At 41.4% G+C, this 14,295-nt stretch overlaps 1 protein-coding gene across 2 annotated transcripts in view; it reads left to right on the plus strand.

The window, feature by feature from the left end:
• The window catches only part of TMEM161B (transmembrane protein 161B), a 61,194-nt gene that overhangs the window by 515 nt on the left and 46,384 nt on the right, over nucleotides 1-14,295 (plus strand). The gene's annotated exons all lie outside the window — the stretch shown is intronic.

Here is a 14,295-nt window from a genome sequence, read left to right on the forward strand (position 1 = left end):
CTTCCGTAGGCCCCCTGTAAATAGATCATTTAATTAGCAGTGGTCTTGAATGTGTCTAGGAACCTTGATCGGATGCTTTGGTTTTCATTACCACTAGTTACATCGCAGTTGTAGTATATGCTGTGGCAGCGTGCAGATATGTTGGTGTCACATAAAGGAGAGGGGTTTCCTTGAACCGTTTATACATGATTGGCCTGTCAGTTTGCCATGCTGGGACTCTGTTCACCTGCCAGTCGTTGGCTGCCCAGTGCCCTGTCCACTCAGTGGCTTCTTTGGAAACAGTGTATGCAACTGTGTAGATATGGTTAGGCCCGTGTTGCGCAGCTAGTAAAACTGCTCCGAGCTCTCCTACTTGCGCACTCCCTTTGCCTGTTTCACTTAACCTTTCCCCTGTGCCCACCTGTAATGCCATAGCTTTATAATGCCATTCATTGTCCTGTCTGTAAGACTATGCATCCATATTGATATTGATCAAGCCATATTGAGCAGAAAGCCTTGAGATTACCAGCCTCTTTTAGTGAAGGTGCCTCCAGGATCAGGGAGGGCTTACTTGTTGTTGGTTGGAATGCCAGTGTACTCCCTATGTCCTATTGTAATTTAGATTCTTTAACATTACCTTCAGTCATTGGCATAATTTAATTGATGCCTTCCAGATAGGCACGATACTTATGGGCTGTAGGTTTCTGAGCAATACCTGCAGGTGGTGTCATACCCTATGGACTGCATCTAGGAGGTGGAGGGTCCCTGAACAACCATACTGTGCCCTCTCCTTATCAGCTCCACTTGTTTCACCACTTGCACCAGGTGAACAAACTTTTCTCAAGGTCTGAGTATCTCATCTCCCTGTCACTGAAGGAATGGGACCTAAATTCCAGTGGTCTTTCTGGCCCTCCTGGTGTTTTCTCCTCCTCCTGCTCCTTTCTGCCATGAGTTGCAATGGGAGCTGTGCTTGTTAAGCTCCCATTCTATGTGGATAGGATTGGTTGGGTGCATAGATCAAAGCCATTGGAATAATCTTAATTCTTTTGTCAGTAAGTCTTATGTGTTGGTATGTTGTGCTGGCCATTCACATGATTTCCACTTTTTTTTTCTTGTACAAAGGACAAGCAATGGTGGAATATGGTTATGCCAGTAATTCAGAGTTCAGGGATTTTTGTGGTTCCTTTGTACTAGTTGGATTCTGCCCAGATTCTATGCTTTGCAGTGTGTCTGGGGGGACAGAAGCAGCTCCTTTAACCCACCAGACTCCTAGGAGTTTAACTTCTTGTGCTGGCCCTTGGCACTTTGATTCCAAGACTTCCAATCCCAATTTGATTAGTGTTTTCCAAATGGTTTTCATTGTATCTCTAGTGCTTTGTGGCTTTTCTCCCCCAGTCAGGATGTGATTGATGTATTAATACACTGTGATGCCATGTGGGATGGGGACCTCTGCTAAGACTTTAGCCAGGGCATTATGAGCAATAGTAGGGGTGTGTCTGTGTCCTTGTGGAATATGAAAACATACTGAGTCCCTCCCCAGGTAAAGGCAAACTACACTTTATCTTGTTTGTGGAGCAGAATCATGAAGAACATATCTCTTAACATCTAAAGCAGCCATCCAAATATGGGGGGCTCCCTGTATTTGTGTCACCAGTTTGGCAAAGTTGGGCACTGCCACAGTCAAAGGGAAAGTATTGGCATTTAATTTTCTGTAACCAATAGTTAGGCTCCATTGCCCATAGGCTTTTTGACTGGCAAACAGGAGAATTGTGTGGAGAGTGGGCTCAAGTGAGGAAACCTCTCTTTTCTAAATCTGCCACCACCCTGTCAATACTCAAGTTCGCCGCTGCTGACAAGGGGTGTTGTTTTATGTTGGTAACTTGAGAGTGAGGAAGAGGTGTGGATGGTTTTTAAAGACCAATTAATTTCACCGGTCCCATTTTTCTCCACATCGCTCAGAAGTTATGTGGGGGTCCCCATAATCTTTCTCATCTCCTGTCCCTGGAGCAGCAAAACTCCATACAGTCTCATCCGGCATTTCCCAAAGCTGACTATATAGCAGATCAAATATCAAAATGTTAGATTCAGCTACTCTGACCAATACTTCAGCGTAGGTAATTTGTTTTCCCCTGGGTAGTCATAAATTAATTTTTGCCACTGGGCTTTCCTTAATCACTCCCTCTATTCTGGTGTATTTTACTTTGTACTTGGCATGTTATATATTTAATGCTTTGGCCATTTCAGCAGTGGTTACTGACATTTGGGCTTCTGTGTTCATTACAAAGTCCACACACATTCTTTTAGGTCCAGTTGGAATACTGAGAAGGGGTTCGGGACATTTATCAGAGAACCAGTATACTGGTAGTATCCACCAACTAGGGTGGCTCACTGTTCTACCTGGCAATACAAGTTTTTTGCTGAGGATTCTGTCAGATCAGTTAAGTTCTATCTTGGTGCAGAAGGTATGCACCCTTTCAGAGGCAGAGACTTTTCCTGGGGTTGTTTTTCCTCATTCCCACTATTTTTCTTTGCCTTAACTAAGGATTGAACTAGCTTGTGGAGATCATTAGTGGTAACACTATTTAGCCAATAGTAAATCACTAATTTTTTAATAAATAAATAGGTACTCCCAGTTCTCTGGCTTGATGCCATAGGTCAGTCTGCTCTTTGCTAAATTTGGATTTTTAATCGCTTTTAGATTGCATGGGATATTAAGTTGGCGGTCTCACTGTGGGCAGTGTGGAGACTTCTGTGAATGAATTGGTCCAGCCCATGCAGCGCCCGTAATTAACTATTTCTTGTATGAACTCACACCAAGTGGTTATGTGGTCAGGGGCTCACTGACCCCATCTATTGCAATTACCCTGATTGTGAACCTCTCGCAAATGATTTTTAATATTGACCATGGACATTTTAAGACAATCAGGAAGCCCACAAAAAAGAGGGGACAACTGTGCTGGCTCAATAGGAGCTGGCATTGGGGATATCCTTGTCAGACCTCTCTTACATTGCTGGTAAGCATGCTGCCTTCTGTGCAGACTCCTAAGTCTGATAAGCCTGCAGTTCTAATTACAAGCAGCTCTTCTCTTTCCAGAGGATCTGTGCTACTGCCCTGTATGCACCCATGCTGTTAGAGGGTAATTTTGATCTGGCATGGTGGTTAGAAATACTCCTGGTCCCCAACAGCCTCTTGCTTCCTCCCCACTTAACAAAATTCAGCCTCCCCCTGTGAGTGAAACTCACCATACAAACTTCACTTCAAATTCGCCTGGTCATCTCAAATACTTTTCCTGTAATTTTATCGGTTTTGCTGGTGACCAGAGGACTTTATGGGCAACAGTTTGAATTTCCTCATCACTATCAACAGCAGCCTCAGTCTTAACCTGCAGTTGCAAGGAAACTGGCCGAGGGTCTCCCATGATTTCATCATTACTGTCACACCAAATGTCCCTGTCTTGGGTCTCAGGGTCTGCATAATGCACTGACTCCTGAATCTGCTTGATGGAAACAGAGGTTTGCAGAAGAATGGCTGCAGAAGCGTGGCTTTAGAATCTCTGAAGATCTGCACAATCCAGGCCTGGTATTAGAATAGGCCTGTAATCAGAATTGTACTGAAGTTGCTGTGCTGAAGTTAACAAGAAAGGTGGCCTTGAGCTATTCTTGAATCCTGAGACCAAGTAATTATGTTGTGCCAATAGGCCATGGCTGTAACAAGCTACAGCTGCTGGGAAAGCAGGTGCAGGGCCAAGAAAGATAGGGACCGGTATAGGAAGATAGGGAGTAACAAACTACAAGGCTGAAGCACAGCAACACAATTAGCTACATGGATAGAATGCTTATTTTAGTCATGATAATTAGGGGTGTGAGAACGGCGCGCGTTTAGAGACTACTCACCAATTATATTTCTGCTTTACGAATATGCATGTGTATCGGTTCTATATAAGTAGTGTTAGAAACTAATAAAGTTGAGCAAGATGCATAACTCATATTGAGCGTCTTCTTGACTCTGGCGAACCCTTCTTCCAACAGAGGTTTGCTTTCCAACAGCTGTTTCTCTCTGTGCTCTGCTAAATCAAGCAGCATTTTAAGGTGGTATAGCTCAGTTTTAAGGTGGTTATTCTCAATCACAATTTTATCTCTTGTCTCCCTCTCAGAGGCTAATGACTTCAAGACATCATCCTCTGATTTCAAAGAAGCATATTCTACATTTGCAGCCTCTTTGGGAGCAAGGCTTTAGCTTCTTCTTCTTTAGCTTCTTTCTGTGCACAGGATAAATGGGCTCCTAACAGTGCACAAATGGCACCTTTACCTTTTCCTTCTTTAAATCTCTGCTCAGCCTGACACTGCTTAAAGCATTCTACCACTTTCTCTTTGTCTTTCCAAAACTTTTGAGCCCACCCCTTCTCAATATGGGAAAGGGCACATTTATGTTTTTGCAGTAGCTTGTCCATTGACATTGATAATCCTGTTGACTATACCAATTTTTCTATCACGTTAAGAAGGGGAGGGGGGGTTCTCCACCACTTTATATTTAATTGGCTCAGTTTCCCAGGAAAGATGAGACCCTTGTATCCAACCAGCCTGTCCACTACCTGCCTTTTGACAGCTTACTGTATGGGAGGGTCATTTGACTAAACTAGTCAGGGATCCCCACTGACAGTGTCACTGAGTCAAATCCCTTGTAACAACTACTCAAATCTCTGGAGATTTATACAAAATGAACTTAAGCTGAAGACTTTTATTATACGAAAATGCAAGTTTGTGATGGAGTAAGGTTCAAAGATTTCTTATGCGAAGATAATACACTGATGGCAAAGTAAGCTTAGAACAGTACACAGTAACAGCTAGCATGAGTTAGTCACAGAATATTCTTCCCCAGTAGGCATCCTTATGGGGGAGGGGACAGGTTGAGCCCGTAGACCGGTCCCAGAAGTTACGACAGAGCCTTCCCTAACTTCTCCGTTCCTTTGCTTACTTTTTGTTCTTCATAGTACGTTGCATATTCATTATCATACACAGGATTAGTTACAGGTTTCTCGCTTCTAATGCAAATTCATGCGCATCCTCAGTTAGCACCACTGAAGTTCTTTACTAACTACTCATGTTCCTCAGGTGGGGGTTTGCCCTCTCCTGGGGTGGCTATTTGAGTAAGAGGTTGCAATCTCCCATTACCACAATCATCTTTGTCCTATTTCCAACAAAGTTTCTGTTGGCATCTGTGGATTGCAACATCTTATGAGCCCGTCTCCTCTTCTAGCCAGAACTTTCCTCACTTGAAGGCATCTTTCTGTGTAACTTAGGTAATGGTGCTCTTTTCACTATCTGTTCTTTGTTCCTCATCCCTCTCAAAGCTGACTCCCTTGATCAGAAGTCTTTTTATTCATAACAACTTTAGAGATTGGGTCACCTACTTTATGCACAGATTTGCATATTGTTAAACACTAAATCAGAGTGTGGTAATTTGGGAGTTTACACAACAATTCCTGCCCCTCCTCCCCCGTTGTACTTATTTCAGTCCAAGACCAGTCAGTTTTCTTTACATTTAGGTGGAGCTTGGGTGACTCCAGTCAGGCAGGTAACTTTGAGATGGAGCTGTGCGTTAGTGTTACGATGAGTTTTTTTCACCTGAGGAAAGTAATTTTGCCACAATGGTTGGCTCAGCCACAGACATCTCATGGATCCTTCGTGTGACAACCGCTGTGCAGCTGATCAGCTGTGTGGTGCCATCGAGTTCCCGTTCCTGCAGGGAGCACAACAGAGCCTGGCCGTGGGGTCTCCACTCTGCTCTGCTCCATCCTCCATTACCGCTGTCAGCAGGTGCTGAGTTGGCTTAAAGAGCTGTGGTAAAGTAGCTTCTGTGCATACCAGCCATCCTGAAAATTGTATTTGTGTTTTACCCTAAAAAAGCTTTCTGTAATACTATTCTCCTTTATGTCCCAGTTTTTTTCTAATCCCCCACCCCAAGTAATTTTTCCACAGTTGGGTTTATGAAAAATCCTGGCTCAGATTAATTTTCTCAACAGATGTTTTAGCACAGACACAACTTACAACGTACAGTAAATGGACTTGTAATATAGATAGTAGTGGAAGCGTGAAGCTTGACTGGTGTAATTGCTGTTAATGACATCAGCTTGCTGGATATATGTAGCCTAAATAGTGGTGGCTATGTTGTGACTGGACCTCCATCACTATGAAGACAAGTTGAATTTTGTATTTAGGTCTTAGTTATCGATTAAAGCACCAGAGTTGATTGGTTCTGCTTTTAACCTACTTACTTTACAGAGATGAGATACATGGGGCACTGTAGGGATACATGAGTGCAGGTATAAAACCATACTTTGTATGTGCCATTAATACATGTATTTCTCTTCTATATGGATATAAATGTCATTATGTCATTTTAACTGTGGTGACATAGTGTTTGTTCAAATGATGGAAGTCTTGCTTAGGGAATACAGTTTATACTTTCAGTAAAATCTGACTTTTAACACTTCTAATACTTGAAGATATAATCACTGATTCTACCAAGGTATTTTTGAATAGCGATATGTATTGAAATCTGAAAGGAGCTGTGTAGTTTTTTTCTCATGTCTTTTACTCCATTCTTTTTTTTTTCCTTTTTCTTTTCTGTAGAGGTTAGAATATTAATCAAGAGGTCTTGAAAGACTCCTGTCATTTGTAGGAGTGCATGGGTGGTGATGTCTAGGTCTGTATTTGAGGATAGTTTTGGAAAGTTGCAAGCAAATACAGCCATTCCTCTCAGTGTAGGTCCTTATTTAAATAAACTGAGTCTTTGCCTGATGGGGTTGAAAAATCAGGTCCAATTTCCTTTGCTACTTGCTGGCAGTGTGGACAAATAATCTTTGTGTGTGATTCCATGACGTAAGCAAAGTGAAGAGTTGATAGTCTACTTCTGTGCTGCTTGGAAGCTGTGTCCTCCAGTTCCAAAGCAACAGGGGAATTAAATGTTCATCAGTTTCTTTTGCTTGTAAATCAAGTTGTCAAAACAATTTACTGGCAGCATTCTGCCAAGTTGTTACTGCCAGGACTCGTGTATGTAGTTGCAATGCCAGTTAGGCTCACAAGTTTAAACTTTGCACAGGTATCTGTACGGCTATGGTGTTTTAGACTGTTCAGCAGAGGCATTAAAGACTTTTAGCTTTTTATACTTGGAAAGATTCCTGTAATGGAAAACTCTGCGATTTAAAAAGCAAATGTCCTGGAGATTGAGAGCTTCCATAGTTCCTACTTGTGTTAACTGAGGAAGTATGGGTAAACTAGATTTTAAAAATCTTGAATAGCAATAATAGAATACAACCTTGTTCTTCCCTTTGTAGTAAATTAGTCATCTGAACTAGTTTTACTTGTAATTTAATAATATGTTGGATATATGTCAATGTTCTGTACAACAGATACTCTGTATTGTTTTCTTCAGTAACAATGATAATTCTGTGATTTTATTAATGCTTTTGTTCTGGTCACGAGATTTGTGTGGCAGTAACTTGGTTTGCCTAATGATAACTAGTTCTGTAATTTTTGTGCTTAGGGAGTGTTGGTGGAAAAAGAAGCAGAACTGCCAGGTAAAATACAGTGTGGCTGACTGGAACATAGTGTTGGTTTTAAACAAAACATATGCTTCAGAGTGTCGTGCTGCTGGTGACTGGTTCCATCTAGCAGTTTATGGCTGTCCTTTAAGTATATTGAAAGACACTTGTCAGGAGAGAAGTGACCTTTGGGTGGGAAAGACCTGCAAAGGTGAGCAGTTTGGTGGTAGTCCCAGACTCTTTGTATGTTCTTTGTGCCACTCTGCATCTTTTGTTGTCTGTGCTATGTTGTAAACACTGGCAGGTGTAGGAAGATACAAATTCAGGGAAAACTTGGTGTGGAAAAAGAAACAAAAAATCTGCTTTTTGAAGAGGTCTCTTTGCACGGATTTCTTTCCCAAAAGTAGCTTTATGAATGTGTGATTTTTACAAGTCATAAGATTTGAACTTGCTCAGATTGCTGACAATACTGGATAACAGCCTCAAGTTACATGGGAGGTTTAGATTGGACATTAGGAAAACTTTCTTTGCTGAAAGGGTGGTGAAGCATGGAAACAGGCTGCCCAGGGAGGTGGAGTCACCATGGAGGTTTTTAAAGACCTTGGAGGTCTTTAAAAAAGGCATAGATGTGGTGCTTAGAGGCATGGTTTAGTGATAGTCTTGGCAGTCCTGGGTTATGTTTGGTGACCTCAAAGCTCTTTTCCAACCTAAATGTTTCTATGATTCTATCATTCTGAGTACGGGAATTTTGTGAAAGTAGTCTTTTCCCAGGAAGCATTCATTTTAAGATGTTGCACAGTAAGCTCATTTTTCTTTGGCCATCCCGTATAATGTTTTCTACTATTTAGCAAACAAATCTGAATTGCATTTCTGTTTCAGGAGAGCACTGTCTTGCTTTTACAAGCTGCAGCTTGAACATGGATGTATACATATGGAGAAAATTTTGCATATGGAAAAGTCTCATCTAATAGCAAGAGCAATAACCTGTCACTGATGCAATGGCATTTCTAATAGGTTGTATTGATTTAGCGCCTAGGTTTCACAAATATCACTGCACTTTTGAAATTGTGGAAGATAAGAGTATTTGTTATATTCTCCTACAGATCTTGCTGTTAGCTGATAATACAAAAGCTTTTCAATTTCTTACTTGAAAATTCTCAACCCTGTTAGTATGGTTGTGTGCTACCATTGAAAGAGATTGATATGCCCTGAATTAACATCTATATAATATTCCAGTGCACTTGTGTAAAACTCTTGTTTTTACAAGACTTGCCACTTCAGAAAGTAAGTAGCTGGCATTGCATTTCTGAAGGTGAAGTTGTAAATTGGATTCTACTAGCTGCTTTTTCAGGCATGCAGTTGTAGTGCTGCTGCAGTCCTGGTGTGTATAGCAGCTGGCTTCAGCTCAAGGCCCTTGTCTTGCGATGGAGGAGACAATTATTGTTAGAGAACAGGTAGTTTCAGAGTCCCCTGTAAGGCTAAGTTTTGAATGATCTGTGATGTCTAGGTATGTGGTAAAGCAAAAAAGGGGAAAACCCTGACCTGTTACTACAGGCATGGGAGAATAACCTTGGGCAAGGTTAAAATGGGGAGACTGGAATGGTGTCTTGGCATAACGTTATTAACCTTGGCTATCTTTGCTATGCATGTTCTGTAAATCAATTCACAGTGAAAAGAAAAATATCCTTTCATCAGAAGTACTTCTAAATTTTTTTTTTTGTTGTTACTATTCCAAGATAACTGTCAGTGTATTACAAGTACATTGAACTTGTAGATAAGAGTATCGCTACTTTATCTTAATTGCTTATTCTTACTTTGTTCTCCTAATTATCAGCAACTGTGTCTCCAAATATGTACTATAAAAGGTATAGACTGTGAAAACTAAAGTTAGGTTGTACTTTATTCAAGCTTATACTCTTGCCTTTTGGACCTGTCGCCTTTCTTTTCCAGATTTCTTAAAATCATGAATTAATGTAGCTGCTAACACATTTTTTGTAGAGCACTTACTCATTCTCCGCTATGTTTTATTAAAAGCTTCCTTGTATGAAACATGTGCAGTGTTGCACAAGCAAAAGTAAGAATGCTATACTTACTGAAGGACCTGGAACTGAGCATGGTGCTCAAGACACCTCTAACCAAAGACCTTCCTCTGTCACAGAAACACAGATGGACTGCAGTTTATTAGCCTAGTCCCTGCCTCGTTGTACTATTTCAGTATCTTCTTTGACTGCGAGGTTTCTTGCCAGCCTCTGTTTTGCAGAGAAACTGACTGAACTGTCTTACGCAGTCATCTTTTCTTTGGGCAGAGTGCTTCTCAGTGTTACACAGGTTGACAGAAACGTCTCTGATCAGCAAGGTACGGGCTTCTCTTTCCAGTGTCTTGAATTTGGATTTCAAATTCCAAGCTGTGAAGCTGAAGCATGTGGGTATGTGGGATCAGAGAGTGCCAAAGGTCTTATGAAATGGATTCAAATAATGTCATTTTCCACAAACTGTTCTGTAACTGCAGACACTTTATTTGATCTGTGTAGCAGTTCCTCATCTCGAAGAGGTGAGTAATGCTTCTGTTACTTTTGAGTCAAGCCTGTCAATGATTATGTGCTCAGTTACTCTACCAAAGATCATATGATTTGATGGGTTGCAGGTTTTCCTCACCAGAGGCTCTCAAAACCCCCATATGGACTTTGGCCTTGAGCATCTCCCTCAAATGCGTATCATGCTCTGTTAAGCATGGCTCTGTTTTTTATGTTGTGGATTTCTGGTTAATTTCTAAACTCTTGAGTTTTGTACATGAGAGTATGGCTAGTAGAAGATATAAGATACTGGTGGGAACCAACACATAATCTTTATTGAGGTTTCTGAAATGAGTGGTTTTGAATTTAAACTGATATTAATGGTAACGGGAAGGCTAAAAGTATATAGGAGACTTATCTAGAGAGAGTCTGAATCGGAATGAACCCTGTATTTTGTGGCTTGGGGGCTGGGGGGTGTGGAAAGATGTGTTTGAGTGCAATAATATGAGGTGTTTTGGATTTTTGTAGATTCTTCCAGAGTGTATTAATAGATGTGTAAGTAGCGTGTAATCACGTACAGTAGCAAAAGAGTGGAGCTGGCAAAATGTGCTTTGCACATAGCATGTAGTTTTGAGTGGGCATATTACCTACTGTATTCCTGTGCCATGTGTTCTTGGCTGATTGTGAGAAGATTAATGCAGTGGAATATTTAAATCTCATGTGGCAGCTTTACGCTGTTAATGTATTGCTCGTGATTGATTACTAACCTTCAGAAGTCAAGAGAAAAATGCCCTGATCAAGTGAGTGGGTATATCCATTTTTTAATTGCTTGAAGTGTAGAAAAATGCCAGAAGGATATTTCCACCACAGTCATGTTTAAAATTATGATTAGAGATACCATTGTTGTTTTTTAAAATTTTTTAAATGACTTAAAATTTCCTAAGTTGTTTTCAGTTGTAAGCTTACATATTTTTGTAGATGTTTCTGTGTTTAAGAAGTATAGCAGTAACCTTTGTGGGAGTGAGTACGGTGAATTTCTGCTGAAAGAGAGCAAGGAGGATGCAGGGCATTCAGTGGCTTAAGACCAAATGACCGAAATGATTGTGATGGGTTCAGTTACAACTTGCACCCTTCACGTGAGTAAGGAAATGGGTTTCTGTAGGTGCACTTTTAAATGGTCTGCTGAATTGTAAGCATTTTAGTTCAGCTAGTGGACCTGCTACCCTGTATTAAAAATAAAAATATTGCCTTGATTTGCATAATTTTCCCTCTTGTTATCTTGAATTGAAAAGGCATTTTCTTTCCTTTACAAATAGGAAGCCCTAGGAGTAATTGCATCATAGAATCACAGAATGGTTTGGGTTGGAAGGGACCTTCAGGATCACCTGGTCCCAACCCCCCTGCCATGGGCAGTGTTTGTACACGCTGAAAGGTAATTTATGCTACCTTAGTCTCCCTCAATCATGTTACCTTAAGGATAATACTGGTCATCACCTGTGACACTTCATCTGCTTGTAATTTTTCATAAAAGCAGTATTGACCCAATTTTTGATTTATTTAAATGAAAAAAAAAAGCATTCAAGGGAGAAAAGAGAACTTTTCCCTTAGTACAATATTTAAGACTAACAAAGCTACTGCTGGCGAGGAGGGGAAAGATTGACAAAGGGTGGTGGATCCTGTAGGTTAACAGCTGGTTGCATAGCAGGTGTTGACAGCAAGGACGCTGCTTTTATGACCATAGGACCCTCTCAGAGGTGCAAGGACTGCTAGGAAGGGACAGCATCCACCTGACAAAGTGGGATAGAAGCATCTTTGCCAACAAGCTGGCCAAACTGGTGTGGAGAGCTTTATGTTAGGACTAAGGGAGGAGGGAGGTAACTCACAAATTGAGAGGAAAATGTTGTGGACTGAGTTGGTAAGCAAAGGATGCAGGGTGACATGTAGAGGAGTCCTTGAAAACAACTAAGTGGGGCGGAGGGAGGCATACACAAATATATGAACACAAACAAGGGAATGCCTGTACACAGATAATGAGGCCAGCATTTTGAGGGAGAAGGTCTTACACCTTTGCTGAGAAACTGGTGCACATGGATGCATCTCTGACTTGCCTGTACCCTAATGCATGCAGCATGGGGGAAAATGGGAAAGTAGGAGGCTGTATGAAGTTGCAGAGGAATGATTTCATTGGGATAACAAAGATGTGATGGGGTAGCTGTACAACTGGAGTGCTGCCATGGATGGATACAGGCCCTTCGGAAGGACTGGCTGAGATAGTGTGTAGGGAGACTTGCTCTTAAGTGAGAGCACAGCAGGGATGCATGGAAGTCTGCCATAAGGTGCATAATGAACCATCTGTGAGCTTATGGGTAAAGGATAGAGGGCATAGCAATGTGGGTGATGTTGCAGGTGTCTGCTATAGATAGGCTTAATCATGAAGAAGTAGAAGATAAGGCCTTCTTCAGACAGGGGGAAGGATCTTCAGATTTCCAGGCACTGGTCCTATAGGATACTTCAGCTTTCCCAGTATCTTCTGAAGAGACATCAAGCAATCCAGGAATTTTTTTGTGTGCTTTTGATGGCAGTTTTGTAACACAGGTGATTGAGGACCTGATGAGGAGAAGTGCTCTGCTGGACCTGAGACTTGCAAACAAGACAGAACTGGCTGGTGATGTGAAAGTTGTGCAGCCTTTGTTGTAGTGACAGTCAGGTGGTATAGTGCAGGATCCTGAGAGAAGGAAATGAGGCAAGTAGCAGGTTCATAATTCTAGACTTTTAAGACAGCAGGCTTTGGCATGAACAAGCCTCAGCTTGGAAGATTCCCATGGGATGTGCACTTGTAGAGAAGAGGGGTCTGGGAAGGCTAGTTGACTTTCAAGGATCACCTCCTCCAAGCTCAAGAACAATCCACACTGATGTGCATGGATGAGCATGGAGCTCATGACAAAGCTCAGATGTAGAAAGGAAGTATGCAGGAGGTGGAAAATGAATATGGAGAAACTGTCTGAGCCTGCAGAGGGAGGGTTAGGGAAGCCAAAGAAGCCCACCTGGAATTCAGTTTGACACAGAACGTGAATGACAACAAGAAGACCTTTTACAAATACATCAGCAGCAAGGTATTGTGACAGAAAATGTGGGCCTGCTGCTGGCTGAGGCAGGAGACCTGATGGCAAAGGACAAGGGAAGAATAAAGAAGATGGAGCAAGACTTCTCAGTGGTGCCCAGTTAAAGAACAAGAGGCAGTGGGCACAATACAGAATATTCCATTTAAACATAAGAAAGAAACTATTTAAGGTGAGGATAGTCCAACACTGGCACAGGTTGCCCAGAGAGGTTGTGGAGTCTCTGTCCTTCAGGACACACAAAACCTGACTGAACACATGGCTCTGGTCCAGCTGCTTTAATTGACCCTCCTCTTAGCAGGGAAAGTTGGACTAGTTTATCTCCAGAGGACCCTTCCAACATCAGCTCTTTCACCATTCTATAAGAATTGCTCTTTGCTTTTCCAGATTATCTTTATATTGAGAGAAACTTCTGGGAAAAATAACGCATGGTTAACTTTCCTTCAAGAGAACAGGTATGCTATATGGGAGAGGACGTATTTGAACAGTGCCAGTACTGCATGCTGTGCTGCTAGTGGGGTGTTCTTGAGGGATGAATCTTACCTCTTCCTTTGGAGGATATTGGAGAAAATGTTTATCAAGTGTATGAGATGATCTGTGTTTTATCTGCCAATGGTTAATTGCACACTGCTTCTGTATGCAGAAATACTTTTGTTTCCTGACCTTCTATAGCACATTGCGTTGGTGCAAAGCTAGTCAAGTGCAGTTCCCAACTTCTACAACTATAGAGGGAAATGTTTTATCTTCAAAATCTTGTTACTAACTAGCAGTATCAAAAATTTTACATCTAAGAGTGAAAGTGAATATGAAGTTTTATATGCCACCACTTGAATGAGGCATTTTTGTGGTGATTGAAAAAGTGCCTGTATTCCTTTCCATGAGAGAGTGATCTGAAAAACAGTTAAAAGAGTGGAAATAGCTATTTGATTGATTTTTGGTGTCTTTTCACTGACATGTTTATGTAAGCTGCCCTTGCATGTCTGTGTTTGATACTTTTTACTATTGCTTGTGATATTTTAAGCATGAAAATCTTGCCTGTAAACAGAGGAAGTACGGTGCGTATGTGGTGTGTTCTTTAACATGGTGTTAGTACTAGCTGATAGAATTTCATGTGCACAATAAAGTAATACAATGCCACGT

The sequence above is a fragment of the Falco cherrug genome, chromosome Z (assembly GCF_023634085.1).
Source record: "Falco cherrug isolate bFalChe1 chromosome Z, bFalChe1.pri, whole genome shotgun sequence".
Taxonomy (NCBI): Eukaryota; Metazoa; Chordata; class Aves; order Falconiformes; family Falconidae; genus Falco; species Falco cherrug.